Source organism: Ambystoma mexicanum, chromosome 5q, assembly GCF_040938575.1.
Source record: "Ambystoma mexicanum isolate Mex_15411 chromosome 5q, UKY_AmexF1_1, whole genome shotgun sequence".
Classification (NCBI taxonomy): domain Eukaryota; kingdom Metazoa; phylum Chordata; class Amphibia; order Caudata; family Ambystomatidae; genus Ambystoma; species Ambystoma mexicanum.
Window position 1 is genome coordinate 399,455,365 of NC_090933.1, and position 21,860 is coordinate 399,477,224.

Sequence of the window (21,860 nt, forward strand, 5' to 3'; positions counted from 1 at the left end):
GATACGAAACCAATTAAACATAGAAAAAATGGATAATGTAACTTATACAACAAAGGAAAAGAAAAAAGCAATTAAAGGTACAATTGATGAAACAGATTATTCACAAAGAAGAAAACATTAATGAAAGTCAAATAATCTTGTGTGAACTTAAGTAGTGAAACTATTCCTACTATATTTAAACATCAGGATACTATTATGTATTAACCTGGTTGTTTTTTTAGTATGTAAGCATCTATTCTAGACTAGCGGCATGCTCAATATATGATCATGCCCAGTGATCTGCCAAACTGTCAACGTGTGCGTTTATGGATCAGTTTGAAGTTACACAATGCTACAAATATATGGTTTCAAGCGAAATCCAACAAATTGAGGCTGGGCACTGGAAACACATTTCGGCTTTGCCAAAATTGGCAGCATCAATATTCAGCCTTCCTCAGGGCACAGGAACCTCTTGTTCCTAAATAGGGAAGCAGAAAAGAACTACACATGTGTATCAGTATTTTATATGAAACAACCAACACCGAGTTTTTCCTAAAGAACATTATTAAAAGCTGCCTTTGGGTACAAAAAAAAAACCAAAAAAAAAAAAAGGAGTCCATGCAGTACTCACCCTGCTGCTCAAACAGGGGTAAGAGGGGCGTGCAACCGCGTTTGTCTATACAGAGGCGCATGGGGTAGGTGGACCGGCTCCCATTTTCAATGTCCACGCAGCGGACATCTTGTCCCTAAAAGGGAGGAAAAGATTTCAAAGTGTGGGTTGCACTTAGCTTGAGAGGCACTACGTTTTTTATTGTCATGTGTGGACACACACGAATAGGAGATTGAAAGGAGAAAGGAGGCAAATGGAATACCTTGCGTCTGGGTCCCGGGCTCGACCATAGTGCTGATCAGTGTCCGTCTGGTCTCAGAGCGGGGGTTGTGTGGCAACAGTGCAAGGTAGTGATGTTTGTGGTGGCAAATCAGAGAAACTATGGTTAACTTTGTTCTGCAGTCAGAGTCGACATGTGCCTGACTATTACTGGAAGGAGGCTCAAAAAGCACAACCCCTTAGGGTTATGAAGGCAAAGCTTTTTCCTTATGATGTTTTAAAACGCTAGTTTTTGGTGAGTTTGGGGTGAGGTATATCTGATATATTCCTGTATTTTCGTGTGCTACCATCAACAAACAGGTAGTGAGACAAATTACTGTGTTTTTGTGCCAAGCGTGCTGTAATGGTAAACAACGAATGGGTTGCATACTTGGTTAGTAGAGGGAAGACAGGACATCCCGAAGACCTACCTTACTGATCAAAGCGTCCTATTTGCAAGGTGGCGACAGGAAAAAAGATGTTCTCATGTAGATTAAGAGGATAAAGTGAACTCGTGTTCGGAGCCTCTTTGGATTTGACCGTGAGGCTGTAAGGAATACAACAAGGATCTCTGTGAGACTGGATCATTCATGGAGAAGAAAAATGCTGTGCGTCTTTACTCCAGGGTTGGCTTACCTTCCGGGTGTTAGTGGCTGACGTGTAAATGCGAGGCACTCAAAAAAAGGACGGGGCGGCTCACTTCTTAGTGCTGAGAGTCCTTGTGCGTCCCGCGACCGGAGTTGCTGTCTGGACTTCGTCCCGCATTGCAACACGGCATGAATAGGAACCCATCCTTTGGTATAAATCTGTACTACACAGGTTTGTAGCGTGTTGAGCAGCTAGGCTCATCTCAAAAGGGGTCAATGTGAGCAGTAGGGGAGTTACGCAGATATTCGCAGTGACAAGTATTCAAATAAACTCTTACACACAAGGTTTCTTGATTAAACAGTTATTAATTTAAGTCAGTTTGAGTAAGCCTTCTTCAGCAATATAATAGCAGCACACAAATACACTCCAAAATACACACTCTTAGTTTCTCTAAATCAGAAAGTACCCATTTGGGATGGCACACAGACACTTCCTACACCCTCAGTTGTCTTAAATAGCTAGGACACTGGACATCAATATATCACTGTTGCATTTAGGGCAATACTTAGGAGTATGTCAAAGAAAAAGGTTATTAGAATAAAACAAAAGATCTCACACATTCTGAAGCAGGTAAGTACTTTTGGGAACCCCCAATGCAAAATAAGTTAACCAACCCCTTCCTGGAAGGAAGGCAAAACACACAGTCAGAGGGAAGAAGAGTCATTCAGGGAGCCAGGCCAGGAGAAAGTCAATTGGACAAAAGTCTAGGTGAGCTGAAGCAATTCTTGCAGGTAGGTAAACGTCTTGCACAATGTTTTAGAAGTCTTTGTAGAAAAGAAGAAATCAAAGTAGTGCTAGGCCGTGAAGACCCAGCATATGGAAACTAAGGCACAATAACCATATACTAGTGACACGACAGACACAATGTTCGATTTCCAAACAAGTCTGGTTTATTTCAAAGTATGCTCAGTCGGCCGACTGGGGTCTAACGTCTCGCAACGTGTGCACCCAGACCTCGTGAGACGCAAGAGAGCAAGCAACAATATATATACATAACATTTAATCTTTGAAGGCAATTCAGACCGCCCATAATGTATCTTTTAGGCTAGGGTTCGGTGATTGACAATCATGACAATTATGACACGTTATGACAGGTTTCTATTCAGTCTAAATATACTTATTCTAGCAAAAATAGCAGACACAGTTTCTTGTTATGGGGAACATAAAGCTCTTATTTCAGCAAGGATATCATGTTCGCAGGAGAGAAGGAACAAGTTAGTTACCTGTAACTGTTGTTCTCCAGCATGGGTCTGGCATGGATTCACATGCTCATGAATATTCCCCGTCGTCAGGCTGGGAATCCTCGGTAAAGAAAAAATCAGTATCAGTTTTGTTTCTGATCTGTCTTTCGTAGTAGTAACCAATCACTGATCTCTGCGTCACTGACCACAGCCAATGACTGCCCTCTACCTAAGCCCCGCCTCTGGCAGCCATCTTCAGATTTGGTAGCACGTGAAGTGGCAGTATGACCAAGTGAAGAGCCGTAGAGGGGTAGGCGGGAGGGTTCGCATGTGAATCCATGCCAGACCCATGCTGGAGAACAACAGTTACAGGTAAGTAACTTGTTCCTTCTCCAGCATGGGGTCTGGCATGGATTCACATGCTCATGAATAAAGAATACATAGCAGTACACACATGCACAACCACGGGAGGTGGCAAAGGCTCAACATTAAGCAATTCTTACCTCCTCACCAGGCTCACCTTTGGCGAACAGATTGCGCAGCACTGCTTGGCCGACCCTGGACTCCTCCCTGGAATCCCGATCGACGCAGTAGAATTTCGTGAAGGTGTGCGTCGACCTCCACATCGCAGCCCTGCAGATGTCCAGCAAGGGCACACCAGATAGGAACGCCATGGTAGCTGCGATCGCTCTGGTGGAATGGGCTCTCGGACGGCCAGGCAGCGGTCGGTTTGCCAACCGATGACAGTACATGATACAGCCAGAGAGCCATCTGGAAATGGAGGCCTTTGAGAGAGCCTTCCCCTGATTGACAGGTCCAAAGTTCACAAAAAGTTGTGACGTCTTCCGAAAACACTTTGTGCGGTCCACGTAAAACTTCAGCGCTCTAGCCACATCCAGCGAGTGCAAAGTCCTTTCGGCCGGCGACGAAGGCGACGGGAAGAAAACAGGCAACACCAAGGGTTCGTTGAGGTGGAAGTCCAACGGCACCTTGGGCATGAAGGAGGGGTGCGTCCTGACCACTAACCTCGTGTCGTGAAAAGTCAAGTACGGGGGCTTGCAGGAAAGGGCCTGGATCTCTCCCACTCTTCGTGCGGAGGTGATGGCCATAAGAAACGCTGTTTTCCACGACAAGAACTTCAACGGAGCCGAGTGCAGAGGCTCGAACGGAGGTCCCATGAGCTTGGTCAGCACCACGTTGAGCTCCCACGCCGGGGCCGGAGCCTTCACCGGCGGGAACGATCTGAACAGTCCCTTCATGAATTCTTTCACCAGACGATGAGTCCACAAAGACGTCCGCCCCGTGGTTCTGGTGTATCGGGAGATCGCAGCAAGATGAATCTTGATGGACGCATGCGCCAGTCCAGCGTCAGAAGGTACGGCAGTACCTGGGGAGCCGTAATCCATAGAGGGTTAATCTTCTGTGGGTGGCACCAGATAGAGAACCTCTTCCATTTGTGTTCATAGCATTTAAGAGTTGAGGACGCCCTGGCCTTTGCAAGAACCTCTCTGCAGTCGGCCGGTATGTCGTATCCTCCAAACTCTAACGCTGCAGAAGCCAGGCCTGCAAGTTCAGCGACTTCGGGTCGTGATGGAGGATGGCGCCACCTTCCCTGGAGAGAAGATCCGCGTCCACTGGCAGTTTGATTGACGGGGACGCTGACAAGTCCAGAAGGTCCGGGAACCATATCTGCCTCGGCCACGCAGGTGCGACGAGGATCATCCTGCACCGTGACCTCTTGAGCTGGTTGATGTCATGATGCCTACCCCCGGAGCACCAGGCCAGGCCCAGCACCCCCGGAAGCAGGCATCATGCCCTCGGGTAAAAGCCCAGCGGCCCCTTATAGGGGCTCTTTGGACTCAGTCTTTGACGCCAGGCTCATGTTGGACATCAGTCCTGGCGCCATAGGCGCCAGGCTCATAAAGGGAGGTGTTTTGTGCACTTACCTGATGCAGACAATGCTGCACGCTTCAGGCCTCCCTGAGACCTGAAAGGGACTATTTTTTCATAGGGACTATTTTTTCACTCGGGCGTGGCCAGGGAAGGATACATACCTAGTTGGGGAAGGATACATACCTGGGACTTCTTTGGAGGCTATTTAAGCCACGCCCAGACAGCAGCTCATGCTTCGCGTTGTTCTGCTTCCTGCAGCTTAACGCTCACCGTGTCTGCTCCTGCTCCTGGACTCCAGCCACGCCCGCCTCGAACCTGGAAGACCTGCAAGGAAGGAAGAGAAGAGAAGAGAAAGGTGAAAACCAAGGACTATTTCAAACTTCTTACCTGCATCAGGAATCTTCTCGCCAGCATCCCTGAAGAAAGACTTCCATTTAAAAGCATCGCGTTGCTCGCTGCAGCGCCACGCTTCACTCACCTGTCCTCGAGACATCTCCCGGCTCCATCGCGGCTGTCAGCATCGGACGCCACATCTCTGCACCTAGGGGAGAGAGGAAGAAACAAAAGGTGAGCAGAAGGAACACAGAAGGAAAGCCTGATTAACAGCCATAATACTTACCGGCTTTTCTTCCACATTTCGGGTCGGCGCCGCCCCGTTGGCAGGTACCGTACCCCGGCCCCTATGGGGAAAGGACAAGAGACATTTCTGGGGAATGATAAGGACATTTAGAGGGATCGCCCTCATCACTACTCACCTCGGCAGTTTAACCCCTCGACGCATCGCCTTCATTCTGCACCTGAAATAAAGGACAGATCACAGGTTAGAAAGACAACATAAAGGGGGCCTCACTTGAACTTTAAACTTTCATACTTACGGCGCATCGCTCAGGAAAGTCAAGTGGATTTTTCCAGCGCCATTCTGAAAACCAGTGAAGTAACTGGACGAACGCGCGCCCCTGCACCAGAAGCAGGATGGAGAGTTCATCCTTCCAAACCATAAGGTGAGCTTAAACCGGGGTTTGGAGGAAGTTGGAGAGGAACGAAGGGAGAAAGGGGGGAGCTAGCACACTATTCTGCAGACTGTTAATCCCCTTTCTCATCTGCAGAAGGATATTCCTACGGGCCAGTCAAGCACGATTTGGAGGTCCTGTCCAATCGGTGTTCCGGGTCCTGCGCATCACGCTAGAAGAGGCCACAGCAATCCAGACTAGACCAGCGCCCCCGTGGGAACCAGGTGAGCGTTACAGTTGATGAGCCGGATCAGCAATGGCAATGGAGGGAACGCTTATAGAAACAGGCCCTCCCAGGGGAACGAGAAAGCATCGCCCAAGCTCCTCGGCTAGGGAAACCTGCTGGCGAACCTCCGGCACTTGGAGTTCGTCGCTTTCGCGAACAGATCGATCTGGGTTGTGCCCCACCGTCGGAAGAGGCGATCCACTAGATCCTGTCGTAGTTCCCACTCGTGGCACGAGCGCAGCTCTCTGCTGAGCGAGTCGGCGATGGTGTTTTTTATCCCTGCCAGATGAAACGGCACCAGAAACATCCCTTGGGCGACGGCCCAATGCCACAGATCCTGCGCCTCCTTGGACAGGGCTGGGGACCTGGTTCCGCCCTGCTTCCTGATGTAGAATATGGTGGTGGTGTTGTCGGTGAAGATCCTCACCACCTTGCCCTTGAGGGACGGAAGAAAGGACCTGAGGGCCCAAAACACTGCACGGAGCTCCAGGACGTTGATATGGAGGGACTTCTCCGTCGGAAGCCAAAGGCCTCTCGCGTGCAGATTTTCGGTGTGCGCTCCCCACCCTTCCAGGGAGGCATCCGTGGTCACTGTCTCCTAGTGGCTGGGGGTCTGGAAGTCCATGCCCGCCGTCAGATGCGCGCGGGTGCCCCACCACCGGATCGCTCGTCGGAAACTCTCGTCGAGTGTGATCCTCTCCTCGAAGCTGCCCGTCGTCTGGATCCAGCGCGCGTCCAGGAACTCCTGCAACGGGCGCATCCGGAGTCTGCACAGGCGGATGAGATAAATGCAAGAAGACATCATTCCGAGGAGGGACTTGATGGACCTCACCCTGGCCGCGTCCGCAACCAGCATCCGCTGCACCTTGCCCAAGATGGCCCTCGTTCTTTCCTCCGACAGAGAGGCCAGAAGCGACACTGTCGAGCTTCGCTCCCAGAAACAGTGCGTCTTGCGCGGGCACCAGGTGGGACTTGGCGTAGTTTATGGAGAATCCCAGGTCCGCGAGTAGTTGGACGGTCCTTGCCGTGTGCTCCACGGCAAGCTCTTTCGTCTTTGCTCGGATGAGCCAGTCGTCCAGGTAGGGGTAGACGTGGATCCCCTCTCGGCGCAGCTGCGCCGCCACCGGTGCGAGGCACTTGGTGAACACCCTGGGTGCCGACCTCAATCCGAAGGGAAGGGCTCTGAACTGGTAGCGACGCCCTTGGACCACGAACCTGAGAAACTTTCGGTGTCCCTTTAGGATGGGAATATGGAAGTAGGCATCCTCCAAATTCAGCGACGACAGGAAATCGCCCCTCCTCTAGTTGACCCAGGACGTGTTGGAGGGTGACCATACGGAACTTCTGTGCCTTGATGAATTTGTTCAGTCGTCGTAGGTCCAGGATGGGACGCCATCCTCCCGTCTTCTTCTTCACGAGGAAGTATCTTGAGTAAACTCCGGAGCCCCGAAGCCTCTTTGGGACGAACTTGATGGCGCCCTTCTTGAGCATCGCCTTTACCTCCAAGAGAAGTTGAGGGACGTGATGTTCTTTCCTGGCCACAGGGGGGACGCGCGGGCACCTCTTTAGAAACTCGAGTGCGTGACCCTGAGCTATGGCGTTCAGCACCCAACGGTCGGTGGAGATGGACTCCCACACGCTGACGAAGCTCGCCAGCCGGCCTCTCACCGGGGTGCTTCGGTGGGGGCCCGACCCCACAGCCGGTTCAGTGCTGCTTCGACGAGGCTTTGCCACCTTGTCCTCCTTGGCGACGACGGCGGGGTCCGCCTGACTTGCCTCGTCCACTGTAAGCTTCCTGTGACGACGAACGGGCCGCTTGACGGTAGGTGGAAAATCCGCCGCTGGAACCTTTGGAGGCACTCTGTTTGCCTCTGCCGCTCCGAAAGGGTGGCTGCCGTTGCTGGACAACCCCAAGAGCCCGGGCCGTCTCCGTGTGCGCCTTGATGGCTTGAAGGGAATCGTCCACTGTTTTCCCAAACAGGTTGTTTCCGTCGAACGGCATGTCCAAGACTCTGGTCTGCACGTCCTGACGGAAGTCAGTAGCCTTGAGCCATCCACGCCGCCTAAGGCACACGCCGTTGCCCAACTGGCGAAATCCAGTGTCAGCGATGTCCGTCGCAATCGTAATGGCGTGGTCCGACGCCACCTCTCCTTCCTGCAAGATCTCTAGGGCTTCCGCCCTCTTGTCGTCTGGTAGGAAGTCCAGCAGGGGGGCCAGTTTGTACCACAACTCGCTGTCGTAGCGGGCTACGATAGCCAAGGCGTTGGCCGCCTTAATCGTTGTCGCTGCCGACGAGATGACTCTGCATCCCATCGTGTCTAATTTCTTTCCCTCGCCGTCCGGCGGGGAGTTTGATGTAGAGGCCGCGCCCCCCCCCCCACTTTCTTCCTGGCCGCTGCGGAGACGACCGAGTCCGGGGTCGGCTGTGCCCGAAGGCACAAAGGGGCCGCGTCCGGGACCCGTTACTTCTTCTCGTACCGATCCCTTCTAGCCAGCGTCGTGGATGGGTTCTTGAGGAGGGCGAGGCCCTCATCCCAAATATCGTCTAGTAGAGGTACAGCGAGGACCGTCTTCCTCTTGGCCTCGCGCCGTTGATAAAGGAAACCTTCCTTCTTCTCTTCCGGGCAGAGCTGGAAAAGCTCGGATGCCCTGGCGATCATGGAGTGAAACGATCCAATCTCGTCGGGCGGGGAAGCCCGGGTGGGAGGTGATGACGGGAGATCCTCATCGTAAACCTCGTCTGTACCCGTCGCGGCCGTGTCCGTCCCCGTATCATCCCCACGTGTCGTGGACGGGGAGGAGGGCTGAACAGGGCACGATGGCTGAAAAGGAGGTGGAGGATGAATCCTCCTTCTCTTAGGGGGAGGGCTCCCAGAAGGGCCTGGCTCCGGGTCCCCCGTCGGGAGCGGTTCCTCCGTTGGTGGCAACGGCAGTCTCGTCCTTATCTCCGAGCATAAGGACTGTATAGCCAACAAAATGGCCGCCGAGTTGTCTTGCGGCACTGGTTGAGGGGAGTCCGACGGGCGGTCAGGAGCCCCGTCGGCACCCTCGACGTTCTCGTCGTCTCCTACGTCAGGGTCCCTCCCGACGGGCTGGTCTTCTTCCACGCCAACGCCGTGACTTAAGACTTCGATCAGCTCCTCCTCAGAGGTTGAGGCCGAATCCACGACGACCTCCTGCCCCCCCTTTTTCTTCTCCATCGGAGGTTTCACGGGGGTCCTGTCGATGGGCATGAAAGAGGACTCCCTCCGCGGTGGCAGGGAGACTCTGGGCCCCGAGGTCGCCACCACTGGTGTAGCCTCCACAGGCTGAGCCAGGGCCGCCGCGACTGTCTCGATAGAGGCCTTGGCCGGATTAAGGCTTTCACCACCTTAGGTGCGCTCACCGCCTTTTCCTTGGGGGGGGGGAAGGTCACCGCCTCGCTCTCCCTCCGATGGGGCCTTCGAGCTCGACCGGGGTCTCTCCAGGAGCTTCGCCGGGTGCTCGGCCTTCCTCTTACCCAAGCCAGAGCGTTGGCTCGTGGTTGATGGCGCCGGGGAGGATGCGCCCTGCCTGTCGCCCGTAGAGCCCGACCTTTCGGCGCTCCCGGTGCCAGCGGACTCGCAGTGCTTGGCCTTCTGTTGGACCCCCCGTCGCCGGGGCGCCCTCAAAGGTCTTAGAAGACCACTCGGACTTCTTCTTCTTCTTCTTCTTCTTCTTCTTCTTCTCGCCTGACGGGCTCTTTCCTTCCAGCCAGTTGGCAAGGCGTTGATGGCGGTCCTTCATGGTCCGCTCCGACATATTGCCGCAAAACGCACAGTCCTTCTCCACGTGCGTCTTGTCCTCATGTAGGCAGTAAAGGCAAAGGGAGTGTTCGTCCTCCTTAAAGACATTCTGAAGCTGGCATCCAGGGCAGACCCTGAACAGCTTTCCGGGCGTCGAGCTTCCCTTCTCCTGGGCCATGTCCGAGATGGGCCTCAGAAACTTCTGGAGTCCTCCAAAAGCGTGGCTCAACGAAATCTTCACCCTTGAGGGGCGTAGACGAATCCGACACGGGTCCCCGTTAATCGGATGAAAGAACGGTGGAGCTTGAGGCTCTTTTGACCGAAAAAAGAGAAATTTTTCTGAGAAAAAACGTGAAAAAAGCACTAACGCTCGAGAGCAATAGCACGAGGATCCCAACACTTGAACGTGCGGTAAAAATCTGAAGATGGCTGCCAGAGGCGGGGCTTAGGTAGAGGGCAGTCATTGGCTGTGGTCAGTATGACGCAGAGATCAGTGATTGGTTACTACTACGAAAGAGATCAGAAACGAAACGGATACTGATTTTTTATTTACTGAGGATTCCCAGCCTGACGACGGGGAATATTCATGAGCATGTGAATCCATGCCAGACCCCATGCTGGAGAAACATTCCTTTGCACGTTATCTATGCGTTTCTATTCATGAACCAAGGGTCAGACAGTTCTGAGGCAGAAAATACCAGTCTGCACGAAGGAGTACCGCTAGAAAGAATATATATAATTCATGCTTTAACTGCCTATTGCTACAGAGTTTGCAAGACAGGCCGGCACCTGGGCCGCTGATTAGATGCAGTTTCTGCTCGCCTCCAAGGACTTCGTGAGGAAGGAAAACAATGCATTTCTGTACCGTTTGACATTCCTGTCTGTGTTAGTCTTTCAACATGCAGGCCATGGCTTCGCACCGTGTATGAGCTAGAAGCATAGAATACATTTTACAAAGCATCTTTATAGAAAAGAAAAAAGCAAATGGGAGATATTTCACAAAATGGAAGCCCTTTGGTTACATTGACGATTCTGTGTTTGCGATGTTTGTCGCATGATGCGATTGGTTTTTGGTCAACATAATATACACACTATACATACTATAGAGTCGTTTCTGGACTAACAGTAGGGCCACAAGCTGATTAGGCTTGTGAGGTAAAGAAGCTGTTAGCAACTCCACAGAAGCAACCATGACAAATTTACACTGAGAACAAGTGAAGTTACACAACAAGAGGCAAGTTCTCTTAGACTGTACAGTACCTTTGGTTAGAACAAATGGTTCCAGCTGGCTTCTGTTCCTGTGCAGCTCTGCAGACCCCGTGTTCCTGGGTCTCAGTCGTGGGGACAAGAGGGAGGACGTCTGGAGGACTCCTGCACTGCAACGGGATGGTCGGCAACAGAAAAGGACCAACTTCTATTCAGTGGCGCTTCGCGGTTTCAGCTCCTTGCTTCTCAGCAAATAGCACCACTGCGGACTCTTGGCTGTTGAGATGGGCTTTCCTTGCATCTAGGGTCCAGCACTCTGTTGAGGTGACTCAGGCTCGGTCTGTCCTGCTTCCTGGGAGTCCAGAGGAACTTCCTGGAACTCTTGGCCAAATTAAAAGCAACACACACATTCTGGTGTTCTCTCCCTGGCTCTTCAGTTCCAGCAGCAACTGCAGTGGAGATACAGCCAGCTTCAGGGCTTCTCTAGTAGAGACAAATTTGGAGCTTCAGCAAAGCAGCAAGGCTTCACAGGGCAAAACAACGGTCCAGGAGTTGCAGCAGGCGTCTCTTCCAAGTTCTTCGGATTCCTTCGTCCAGTGGTCGACTCTGCCTTCCAAGACAAAAAGCCTTGCCTTTTATGCAGGTTTCTCCCATTCATTCTAGCCTAGCTGCCAGTCAAACAGCAGGGTGGCTGTCCTTGCCGGACAGCCAGCCGGCCAATCGCCTTTGGGTGGATTCCTGGAACCAAGGGGATTAAGCACGGGGAGTTTCGGGCACCTCCCTCCCTGCCTCTGTCAGACATACTGGAGCCAGAGGCAGGCTTCACTTGTAAATCCTGCTAAAGACAAAACAAACAAAGGGACCAAACCTGGTTTGGTGCGCAGAGTAAATCGCAAGAATGACCTTTCCATCAAAGAAATGACGAAAAATTAAGACCAGGCAGTTTTGACAAAAATGGCACCCTTGGGTGCTTCACTGCAGCTGCGAACGCAGCCCGCAGTAAAAGCACACCACAGTAGTTAAAAGTAAACCACTTCCACCAGCCATTCATCGATGAAAGGGTAACATAAAAATGTTACGTTAGAAGCTAGACAAAGGAGTACTAAGTAACCCCTCCAGCACCCTATTGTAAGATAGTGTGTGCTGGGTCTAGAAAGTTACAATGTAAGTAAAGTCAATTTCACTTCACTGCTGTTGGAAACATTGGTTTATCCAAGAGAAGGTATTTAAACCTTTGGGAAATCTGAAAGACTTCCCTGTGCCACTGCACCGAAGGTGCTGTGTGGTACAATTTAAAAGATGATGCTTATGGAGTTTGTCAGACTCCACAACCAAAAGGGTCACAGTGCTCAAGACATAGCAAAAATACGAGAGTGGGAAAAAGAGTCTCACTCTCTCCAGGTAAAAAATTAAAGTCCTCAAAATCCAGCAAAGGTGCTGGGGGTCTCTAAGGCACAGAGGAATTGGCACATTCTGAGAATTCTCCTTAACATTGGCCCTGCCAAAACTCAGATAAGAGTACACAAATTCAAATTGGTCGTCATGCGCAGGACAGAATAAGCATGGAAGCAGATAGGTTTCTAATTGTAATGATAGACAACTGCTCCAAATGGGTTGAGGATAGACAAGTGTGGAAAGTTGGCACGAGTGACGTTATAAAGTTCTTGGAACAAGTGGTCAGGAGGGAAGTGTATCCTAAACGGATTAGTGACAATGGGGTACAGTTCAGAAGTGGTGACATGGTAAAATATGTTAGCTCTGTAGACACGGAGTGGAAGTTCTTAGCCAATTATCATCCGCAGACCAAAAGTATGGTGTAGAGGTGTAACAGAGTATTGGTTGAGACTGTAGAACAAGCAATTAGGACTAATTTGTCAGCTGAAGCAGCCATTGATGAGAAGTTGTGAAGCATCAGGACATCTGTCCCGAGAGATACTGGGAAGTCTCCATAAAGTGTATTGAATCCGGTGTGAGTAAATAGATGGGAGATATTGAAAAGTAATGCTAGGATACGTGATGGTTGTAACTGGAAAAACAGGGTTTAAAGCAAGGTGATTTGGTGAGGATTAAGAAGGGTAGGTTGGGCAAGTGGAGGTGAGTCCAAGTATTCAAAACCTGCTACAGTAAAGGAAGGAACAAGTTACTTACCTGTAACTGTTGTTCTCCAGCATGGGTCTGGCATGGATTCACATGCTCATGAATATAAGAATACACAGCAATACACACATGCACAACCACGGGGGGGTGGCAAAAGGCTCAACATTAAGCAATACAAAAAACTCAACATTAAACATCTCTTACCTCCTCACCAGGCTCACCTTAAGCAAACAGGTTGCGCAGCACTGCTTGGACGACCCTGTACTCCTCCCTGGAATCCCGATCGACGCAGTAGAATTTCGTAAAGGTGTGCGTCGACCTCCACGTAGCAGCCCTGCAGATGTCCAGCAGAGGCACACCAGATAGGAACGCTGTAGTAGCAGCAATCGCTCTGGTCGAATGGGCTCTCGGACGGCCTGGCAGCGGTCGGTTAGACAACCGGTGGCAGTGCAAAATGCAGCCGGAGAGCCATCTGGAAATAGAAGACTTCGAGAGAGCCTTCCCTTGATTCACAGGTCCAAAGTTCACGAATAGCTGTGATGTCCTCCGAAAACTCTTTGTGCGGTCCACGTAGAACTTCAGCGCTCTAGCCACATCCAGCGAGTGCAAAGTCCTCTCGGCCGGCGACGAAGGAGACGGGAAGAAAACAGGTAACAGCAGGGGCTCGTTAAGATGGAAGTCCGATGGCACCTTGGGCATAAAGGAGGGGTGCGTCCTAAGCACCACCCTCGAGGCATGGAAAGTCAAGTACGGTGCTTTGCAGGATAGGGCCTGGATCTCTCCCACTCGTCGTGCGGAGGTAATGGCCACCAGGAATGCAGTCTTCCACGACACAAACTTCATCGGTGCGGAGTGTATCGGCTCGAATGGGGGCCCCATGAGCCTGGTCAGCACCACGTTAAGTTCCCACGCCGGGGCCTTCACCGGCGGGAACGACCGGAACAGTCCTTTCATAAACTCTTTTAGCAGTCGATGGGACCACAATGACGTCCGTCCTGTGGTTCTGGTATATCTGGAGATCGCCGCCAGATGAATCTTAATGGAGGCATGGGCTAGCCCAGCCTTTGCCAGCGATAGCAGGTACGGCAGCACTTGAGGGGCCGTAATCCGTAGGGGGTTGATCTTCTGTGCCCGGCACCAGATAGAGAACCTCTTCCACTTGTGACCGTAGCATTTGAGAGTCGAGGACGCCCTGGCCTTTGCTAGAACCTCTCTGCAGTCGGCCGGTATATCGTACCCACCAAACTCTAGCGCTGCAGGATCCAAGCCTGCAGGTTCAGCGACGCCGGGTCGTGGTGGAAGATGGCGCCTCCTTCTCTGGAGAGAAGATCCGCGTCCGCCGACAGCTTGATGGGAGGGGACGTTGACAAGTCCAGAAGGTCCGGGAACCAGATCTGCCTCAGCCACGCCGGTGCGACGAGGATCATCCTGCACCGGGACCTCTTGAGCTGGTTGATGAGTCGAAGCAGCAACGGCAACGGAGGGAACGCATACAGGTATAGGCGGTCCCAGGGGAATGAGAACGCATCGCCCATGCTTCTCGGCTGGGGAAACCTGCTAGCGAACCTCTGGCACTTCGAGTTCGTCGCTGTTGCAAACAGGTCGATTTGGGGTTTGCCCCATCGTCGGAAGAGTTGATCCATCTGATCCTGGCGCAGTTCCCACTCGTGACACGCGCGCAGCTCCCTGCTGAGCGAGTAGGCGATGGGGTCTTTCTCCTGCCAGGTGGAAGGGAACCAGGAACATCCCCTGGGCGACCTCCCACTGCCACAGATCCTGTGCCTCCTTGGATAGGGCTGGGGATCTGGTGCCTCCCTCCTTCCGTATGTAAAACATTGTCGTGGTGTTGTCCGTGAAGATCCGCACCACCTTGCCCTTGAGCGACGGGAGGAACGATTTGAGAGCCCAGAACACGGCTCGGAGTTCCAGGATGTTGATGTGCATGAGCCTCTCATCCGGGAGCCACAGGCCTCTTGCGTGGAGATCTCCGGTGTGGGCGCCCCAACCTTCCAGGGAGGCGTCAGTCGTCACCGTCTCCTGGTACGCCGGTGTCTGAAAGTCCTTGCCCGCCGTGAGGTGCGCTCCAACGCCCCACCACTGAATAGCCCGCCGGAACACCTCATTGAGGGGGACCCTGTCTTCGAAGGTGCCCGTCGCCTGCATCCAACGGGCGTCGAGAAATTCTTGAAGAGGGCGCATCCGTAGTCTGCAGAGGCGCACTAGGTAGATGCAAGAGGACATCATCCCCAGGAGGGACTTGATGGACCTCACCCTGGCCACGTCCGCGGCTAGCAGGCGCCGCACTTTGCCCAGAATGGTCGTCCGTTCTTCCGACGGTGCCGCCAGGTGCCTCACTGTATCGAGCTTCGCTCCCAGAAACAGGGCCACCTGCGACGGCACCAGGTGGGACTTTGGGTAATTTATGGCGAATCCCAGGTCTGTGAGTAGCTGGACGGTCCTCGCAGTGTGTTCGACGGCGAGTTCCCTCGTCCTTGAGCGGATGAGCCAGTCGTCCAGGTAGGGGTAGACGTGAATCCCCTTCAGGCGCAGCCGCGCCGCCACAGGTGCTAGGCACTTGGTAAAGACCATGGGGGCAGACTTCAATCCGAACGGCAGTGCTCTGAATTGGTAGTGGCATCCCTGGACGACGAACCAGAGGAACTTTCGGTGACTTTTGAGGATGGGAACGTGGAAGTATGCATCCTCACGTCCAACGATGATAGAAAGTCGCCTTCCTCCAGCTGTCCCAGCACGTGCTGGAAGGTGACCATCCTGAACTTTTGTGACCTGATGTATTTGTTCAAACGACGAAGGTCCAGGATGGGGCGCCAGCCGCCCGTCTTCTTCCTGACGAGGAAGTACCTTGAGTACACCCTGGAGCCCCAGAGCCTCTTCGGGACAAGCTTGATGGCGCCTTTCCTGAGCATCGCCCGTACTTCCAACAGCAGTTGCGGGACGTGATTTTCCTTCCTGGCCACAGGTGGAACGTGAGGGCACTTCTTCAGGAATTCGATAGAGTGTCCTCTTGCCAGGGTATCCAACACCCAACGGTCGGTGGAGATGGACTTCCACACGCCGACGAAATTCGTCAGCCGGACTCCCACCGGGGTGCTTTGGTGGGGGCCCGAGGCCATTGCTGGTTCAGTCCTGCTTGGTGGTGGTGGCCTTGCCGCCCTGGCCACCTTGCCGGCGGCGGCGAGGCGCTCCCTGCTTGCCGCGACCCCTGTAGGCCTCCTGAGACGAGGAGCGTGCCGCCTGGCGGTAGGACAAGCCACCGCTGGATCCCTTGGAGGCCCCCCGTCTGCCTCCGGAGCTCCGAAAGGGCCGTCGTTGCTGAAGGGCTCCTAGGGCGCGGGCTGTCTCCGTGTCCGTCTTTATGGCTTGGAGGGATTCGTCCACCGCCTTCCCGAACAAGTTGCTGCCGTGCACGGCATGTCCAAACACCCTGGTCTGGACGTCCTGACGGAAGTCGGTCGCCCGGAGCCAACCCCGTCGTCATAGGCAAACTCCGTTGCCCAGCTGGTGGAACCCGGTATCGGCAATATCGGTTGCCACTGTTATGGCGTGGTCCGACGCCACCTCGCCTTCTTGAAGTATTTACAGGGCCTCGGACCTCTTGTCGTCCGGTAGGAAGTCCAATATGGGGGCCAGCTTAAACCAGAGCTCCCTGTCGTAATGGGCCACGATCGCCAGGGCGTTGGCCGCTTTGATCGTCGTCGCCGCCGACGAAATGACCCGTCGCCCCATGGCGTCCAACTTCCTACCCTCGCTGTCCGGAGGGGAATTCGACGTTGAGGCTCCTGACCCCGCCGCTTTCTTCTTCGCCGCTGCTGAGACGACCGAGTCTGGCGTTGGCTGGGCCCTGAGGCACAGGGGAGCGGTCTCGGAGACCCGGTACTTCTTCTCGTACCGGTCCCGTTTGGCTGGTGCCGTGGAGGGGTTCTTGGGTACCGACAGGCCCTCCTCCCAGATGTCATCGATTAGAGGTACCGCGATGACAGTCTTCCTCTTGGCCTCCTGGCGCTGATAGAGGAAACCTTCCTTTTTCTGCTCCTCCGGGCAGAGCTGGAACAATTCGGACACCCTGGCGATCATGGCGTGGAATGAGCCAATCTCGTCGGGCGGAGAGGCCTGTGCGACGGGAGACGCGTTCCGTCGTCGTCGCCCTCAGAACCCATCGTCGAGCCCACCGCACCGTCATCTCCCGACTCGTGGGAGGATGAGGAGGGAACTGCAGGCCTTACGGGGGCGAGTGGAGGAGAGGGTTGGGTCCTCCGTCGGTTGTTCTGTGGACTTCCCGACGGGCCAGGTTGCGGGTCCTCCGGCCTGGGCCGTGGTAATCTCGTCCTTATCTCAGAGCATAAGGACTGGATCGCAGACAAAATGGCCGCCAAGCTATCCTGAGGCCTAGGATCCGGCTGCGCCGGAAGGGAAGGCTGCTCTTCCTCGCCATCGTCGTATTCCTCGGTTATCTCCCGAGGATCTTCCTTACGGGATCGAACCTTCTCGAATTGGACTTCGAGATTCCTCCCGGCCTCGGTCAGTTCCCCCTCCGAGGCTGACTCCGAGCTCGAGGAGGCTACCGTGCCCCCCCCCCCCTCGCTTCTTCCATCATGGTGGCCATGAAGATGGGCTGAAAAGAGGATTCCCTCCTTGGCGGCAGGGAAACTCTAGTCCCGGAGGCAGTCTCCGTTGGCGGGGTCTCTGCCTGCTTGGCCAGAGTCGCCGCGATCGCCTCGATAGAGGCCTTTGCCTGCTGGGTAGAGGCCTTCACCACCTTAGGTGCGTCCCGGGCCTTCTCCTTAGGGGGAGGGGCGACGCCTCACTCCCCCTCTACCGAGATCGGACGGGGCTTCTCCCGAAGCTTACCCGGGGTCTCGGACTTCCTCTTCCCCGAACCGGAGCGCTGGCTCGTGGTTGACGGTGCCGGGGAAGGTGCGCCCTGCCTGGTGACTGAAGACCCCGACCTTTCGGCGTTCCCGGAGCCAGCGGACTCGCAGCATTTGGCCTGGTGTTGGGCCCCCATCGCCGGGGCGCCCGCACAGGACTTAGAAGCCCTTCTCGGACCCTTTCTTCTTCTTCTCACCCTTTGAGCCCTTCTCCAACCAGCTGGCGAGACGGGATCGACGGTCCCTCATGGTCCGCTCCGACAAGTTCTTGCAGAACTGGCAGTCCTTCTCTACATGAGTCTTGTCCCCATGAAGACAGTAGAGGCATCGCGAATGTTCGTCCTCAAACACATTCAGCAGCCCGCATCCAGGGCAGCTGCGAAACAGCTTGGGTCCGGGTGACGAACTCGCATCCTGGGCCATCTCGAAGTAGGCCGCAAATCTTCTGGAATCCTCCAAAAGGTTGATTCGATGAAATCTTCACCCTTGAGGGGCGTAGGAAAATCCCGCAACGGGTACCCGTTAACGGGAGTAGAAATGGTGGAGCTTGAGGCTCGATTAACCGAAAAATGTGAAAATTCACCTGAAAAAGCGCAAAAACGCAGCAAAAGCTCAAGAGCTAAGCACAAGGACTCCCAACACTTGAACGTGCGGTAAAAATCTGAAGATGGCTGCCAGAGGCGGGGCTTAGGGAGATGGCAGTCATTGGCTGTGGTCAGTATGACGCAGAGATCAGTGATTGGCTACTACTACGAAAGACAGATCAGAAACGAAACTGATACTGATTTTTCTTTACCGAGGATTCCCAGCCTGACGACGGGGAATATTCATGAGCATGTGAATCCATGCCAGACCCCATGCTGGAGAAGGGTTTCACAATGCTATTAGATTCAGGACGGAGCCATATGCAACACGGACCATGTGAGCAAGTGGAGATGGGAAAGTTCTAAAGTGAGCGATGGCAGAGATTGGTTTTTAGATGTGGGTGAAGTAGTGGGACCCAGCAGTGCCATATGTGAGTTCAGTGAGTATGGGTGGTGTGGATGAGAGAGGGAGGAACATGTCCAGTGGTTCTGAGGACACCATCTGTGCTTCTGATGACACTGTTGTGGAGAGGGAAGATGAGAAAACCTCCTGTTTGGTGCAAAGACTGTCATGCATTGAATGGTACCTGTGGTTTTTCTCTGAAATGTTTAATGATTTCCAGTTGTATTTTGCGCTTTGCTGCATCTAGGTTTAGGGATTTATTGTTTTATTTCATTATTTGCATTTGGTGGAAGGGGGTGTGTAGTATCCATGTGCTCTCTCATGCCCTGCTCCAGAATATTATGTGTTAATGCCGAGTACGTGCGTGGACGATAGAATGGTGGAGCGCGGAGAGACGTTCGGGGAAAGAGCGATGATAGGGGGGGGGGGGGAGCACAGGGTTGTTGGTGTGTACAATAAATAAAGAAGTACACTTACTTGCAGTTGACTCCTGACCATAACTGAACTAAAGGACTTCAGTAACTAAAGTCTCTCTTAACTGAGGGTGGGCTTTGAACTGTGGCTCATCATAGCATCGTCATGGGTCTGGCCTCCCTGTAAGTTCCTGAAGCCTGCTAGGAGCTTCATGGGTATGGTTAAAGTGGTGTATAAGGTCGGTTTCCTCTTGGGTAATGCTGGTTTCTTCTGTGAGTCCATCTACATAACGCAGTCTTGTGTACCATTCTTGCCTTTAGCTGCAGTTACCAGGTCTGCTTTGGGCGTTATAGCCCTTTCCATGAACTGAGTGCTGCTTATCAATATTTACTTGTGTATCTTGTTGAGTACTACATTTCCCCCATTTAATCTGCTTCAAAGTACGTGTTGTCTTTGGACAAAAGAACATGAATTTACTGTGATGCAATACAGCAAAACATGACTGGACATAAAATAGCCAGACAGAAGCTCCTAGTGTAACGCAACCAGCATTATCAAACAATTTCAAAAAAGGTAGCAGGCGCTCCTCTCCAGAAAGAACATGGCATGATAACCTGTTCTGAGTTGAGAGTTTGCAGCACACGCTTTTTGCTCACTGTACCTTTCACAGATGGGAAATAACCATTTGCATATAAGTCTTTGTCCCGCCCACATGGGCAGTCCAGCACCAAAATGCTATGGCAATTCCTCTCTGAACAGAGTACCAACAGCAACCCCATACACGTGTTTCAGCCTTGTTGGGCCTAATCAGTGAGGTGAAACTGCCTCTCTGAGCAACAAACAAGGTACGAGGGGAGAGGAATAGACCAACACAAATATGAATGGTGCAAACCTCCCTTAAGTGAAACATCATAATATCTATGTAGTGCACAACATTTATCCTAATAAAAGGGTTTCCCTAGATGAAGATGACAAAAATAGATCTGCAAGCATACAAGAAAACAACACAAACATGAATTGGCTAGAAGCTAACTCTTGAGCAAAAGGTGATTACTTCTTCTACCTTACCTTGCAGAAAAGTAGGAAGGGCCCCATTGTGGCCAAAAAGATTCCAGACTGTTCCAATTAACAGAACAAAAATAGTAAGGCTGAACTTGCAGACATACTAAAGGGTAATATCTTGTCGTTTCCAGCATGGTCAAAACAAATATACAAATAATGCACACTTAAATTCAAACCATTTGTTTTGCATCCATGTTCATAGTGCAGATCTTTCACTCTTCATTATATTGGCGAGCCAAGCCCAAAGGAAGAGCCTCGAATCTGTGAGTATATCAACTCATGGAGATTGCCTTTCAAAGTATTGGCACCTACAGTAGTGATGCTTCCATACTGTGCAGCCATTAGGAACCCTTCACATTGGTCACCAGCATAATTGCCAATGTGGATTCTGTCCCTTACGTAGCTAGCAGAAAACTGGACTTGTGTAGTCTATGCCGCCCACAGGCATGTATAACCAACAGAAGTGCTGCTGGCTTTGTTTAGGTCTGATATATGGCGGCATTTATAATGCGCCAATACACAAGTGTTTCAAGGTGAGTCGAGGCAAGGGAGGGGGGACAGAGGGAAGACGGACAACGATCCTACAAGGCCAGGTGTCATTCAGATCAAACAAGTGCATGGGAAGGGGAAAGTGCAGGGGGGGGGCAGTGCTGTACATGGGATAATAGAATAAATAATAGAAAAGTACAGCCAGCAGGTGGCAAGTGCAAGGGTAAAGGGTAAGAGCAGGCATCAAGTGCTGGTGGTGGGACTGTAGGGATGCAGAAAACAGACCCCAAGTGCGGGGGTTGCCAGGAGGGCAGTGCAGTTGTGCGAATGGCGGAGAAGGGGACCTGGGCCCGGGATCAGAGGGTGGCCAGGTAAACCAGTGCAGTTTCAGTATCAGCCAGGAAATCAGCAGGGGAGAGGAGGAGAGAAAGCAGAAGCAAAGAGGTGCTTCCGGAACCGGAGATGGTTCTCCTCAAGTTACAGGGGGGCAGGGAGGCTGTTCCAGAGGGAGGCCCCGGCCTAAGAAAGTGATCTACCACCAAGTCGTTGCTTGGAGAACCGACCGACCCTGAGGGATTTGGAGGGGGATGAGCAAAGAGCTTGAGAAGGAAGATATTTAGGAAAAGAGAGTTGAAGGTATTGAGGCCCCAGAAGGCCTTGTGGACAATGCAGAGGGTTTTGAACTTAATCCTCGCAGCCACTGGGAGCCAGTGCAGAGATTTCAGTCCTGGCGAGATCCGATCCCTGGGCTTGAGGCCAAGGACAAGTCTTGCAGTCCGGTTCTGGATGAGTTGCAGAGGGTGGAGAGTAGAAGCAGGCAGATTTAGTAAGAGGCTGTTGCAATAGTCCAGCCTAGAGAGAATCAGAGCTATGGAGACAGTGAGCTTCTGGGGGAAGGAAAGGAAAGGAAGAATACCTCTGAGGAGGTGCTGCTGGTAGTGTGACTTCTTAGAGACCTCAGAGATGAGGAGAGAAGGAGAGTGTTGAGTCGAAGACGACCCTGAGGTTTTTAGCCTCACAGGTGGGAGCAGGGAGAGGGACAAGAGAGGCCAGCCAGAGAGTGACAGGAAAGGAGGGCGTGGGTGTGTCGAAGAGGAGAATCCTGGTCTTGCTGGCATTAAGGCAGAGATCAATGGGGGCACACAC

General features: G+C 52.8%; 1 protein-coding gene across 1 annotated transcript in view; it reads right to left on the bottom strand.

Annotated features, from left to right (window-relative positions):
- The window catches only part of ESCO1 (establishment of sister chromatid cohesion N-acetyltransferase 1), a 644,577-nt gene that overhangs the window by 315,215 nt on the left and 307,502 nt on the right, over nucleotides 1-21,860 (bottom strand). The gene's annotated exons all lie outside the window — the stretch shown is intronic.